The 2280-nt window shown below is 45.0% G+C and overlaps 1 pseudogene; it reads right to left on the bottom strand.

Annotated features, from left to right (window-relative positions):
- Nucleotides 1-357: 357 nt before the first annotated feature.
- LOC104431485 lies at nt 358-1792 on the bottom strand (annotated as a pseudogene).
- Between the last annotated feature and the right edge of the window lie 488 nt (nt 1793-2280).

Below are 2280 nucleotides of genomic sequence, written 5' to 3'. Positions count from 1 at the left end.
CAATGTGTAGGATGTGAGTTAACTTCTTCTGAGGTAATAGGAAGTATACATGATCTATAATTCTATCGTGCTGAAGAAATTAAAGTTAGCCAAGTAGTTGCAATTCAGTAGCAAGATGCCCTACGTACTTTTCCTTTGCTGAATTATCTATCCTAGAGACACAACAGGCGGAGAGGTCTTTTCAACTTCATATTCCATAGGATTGTATTTGCACATTAACAGACGGAAACAAAGGAAAGAAAGACAAGCAAAAGGAAAAAGACAAGCCACAAGAGATACTGAGAGTGGAAGATTTCTATTTCTTCAGTTTTATTCTCCAGAACAAAATATTCGAGATTGATTGCTTCAGGTCTAGAATCAGATCTTCTTCATGTGAGCCAATCTCTGCAGTCTGAGCTCTTGAAGCAAAGCTACTAAATCAGACCAAGATGACCCACCTTCTTCCACAGCCCCTATTGCCATCTCTGCAAGTGCTTTCGCCCTCCTCCTCATTTCCTCTGCTTCCTCACCCACCAGGACTCTTTTCACTGCCTCCTCCACTCTCTCACTCTTAACGCTGTCGCCGAACAGCCTCACCCACTGCTTCACCCCAATGTTGGCCCTGATCTTGAGCACCCGGGTCACAAACTTCTCATTGTAGAATTGCTCCGCCATGACCGGCCATGTCACCATTGGCACACCAGCTGTGACTGCCTACAGGGTCGACTTCCACCTGCAATGTGTCACGAAACCCCCAATTGCCTCATGATCGAGAATTAGCACCTAAGATGAGGCCCTTGTTTCGGATCATTGATTCGTATCCATCAGGCAACAACTCTTCTTTGCCTTCTTCCACACATGAGTCCTTCTTCACCACCCAGATGCATTGTTGCCCCGATCCTTCTAGTCCAATTGCAATCTCATGGAGCTGAGCAGCATTGAAATTTGCCATGCTTCCGAAGCAAATGTAGATCAATGAGTGGGGTTGCTTCGAGTCTAGCCACTTGAGGCACTCATGCTGGTCAATGGATGCTTGGTTGTCCGTGTGCTTTGTCCTTAGTCTCCTTATTGCATAATAAGAGCGGACCAACGAACCAGGATTTGCTCACTAGGAATGTCCTGTAATGGTCAGAGTAAGCCAGCTCAAGCTCGTAGAAGCTGTTAATGACAACTCTGAAGCTCCTCTTCTCCGATTCCTTTACCTAGTTGTAGAACTTGATGATCTCAGTCTCTTCCCTGAAAAAGTCCGGCAACTGCATCCTGGACAATGTAATTTCTCCGGGGAAGTTGGGGATGACAAAGGCTCTAAATCGCACGACACCTTGTGAGGCTCATAGATCTTCACACATTCTGGGCCCGAGATGGAGAAGGCACTTGTCCCGTGGAAAATGAGCCTAGGGATTCCGCAATTGGCCGTGATCTCGGTTGTCCAGGGAAGGAACATGTCCGAGATTAGACAATCGGAGGCAAGTTTCTCTATCAGCAACTCGAGCTGTCGGTCCAGCATCATGATGGCTCTCATGAATTGCTTGCGCATTTCGTCCGTAGTGAGCTTGCTCAGATTGTCAGAGTCTTCTGGCGAGCCAACCTCTTTCAGTGGCAATGTCATCGTGACGACATCAATGTCAAAGCCCAAATCCTTGGGTTTAGCGATGGATTTCAAGAAGGTGGGCTCATCATGGGGGATGGTAATGAGGGTGGACTTGCAGCCTCTAATGGCGAAGAGTTTTGCCATGTCGATCATCGGGATCATGTGGCCTGGAATCTTGAGAGGGAAGAAGAAAATGTGAAGCTGATGGCTTTTACTACCCATTTGACCTCTAATGAGACTTTCCACTTCAGGAACGTATTCAGGGGTGAAGCATAAGAAAGTTTCGGTTGTGATGCTGTTGACTTTTGAAAGATGGGGTTTGTTTTCATACTTCAAACCGAGGACAGATGTATAAGGAAGGGTTTGGGGGGGATAAAGAAAGGGGTGATGAGAGAAAGACAAGTTTGATCTCTTCTAAGCGTTAGATGTCTTATAATATTCCTGATTTGTTGACCAGTTTCCGTTTTGCCAAGAATTTCAGGATTGCAAAAGAGGACCAAAAAAGAAGAAGAAAGAAGCAAAGATGTCTTATAAAATTCCTGATTTGTTGACCAGTTTCCGTCTTTCCCAAGAATTTCAGGATTGCAAAAGAGAACCAAAAAAAAAAAAAAAAAACAGCTAAGTCTAGATTTGGAGTGATTAAGAAAGAGGAGTGGAAATGTCTTCCAGTCAAGAGTGCATTATCTCTTACTTGCTGAGGCAAGAGATGA

The sequence above is a fragment of the Eucalyptus grandis genome, chromosome 2 (assembly GCF_016545825.1).
Source record: "Eucalyptus grandis isolate ANBG69807.140 chromosome 2, ASM1654582v1, whole genome shotgun sequence".
In the NCBI taxonomy this organism is placed as follows: domain Eukaryota; kingdom Viridiplantae; phylum Streptophyta; class Magnoliopsida; order Myrtales; family Myrtaceae; genus Eucalyptus; species Eucalyptus grandis.
The sequence above is the reverse complement of the archived record's forward strand: the minus strand, read 5'-3'. Positions and strand labels throughout refer to the sequence as shown.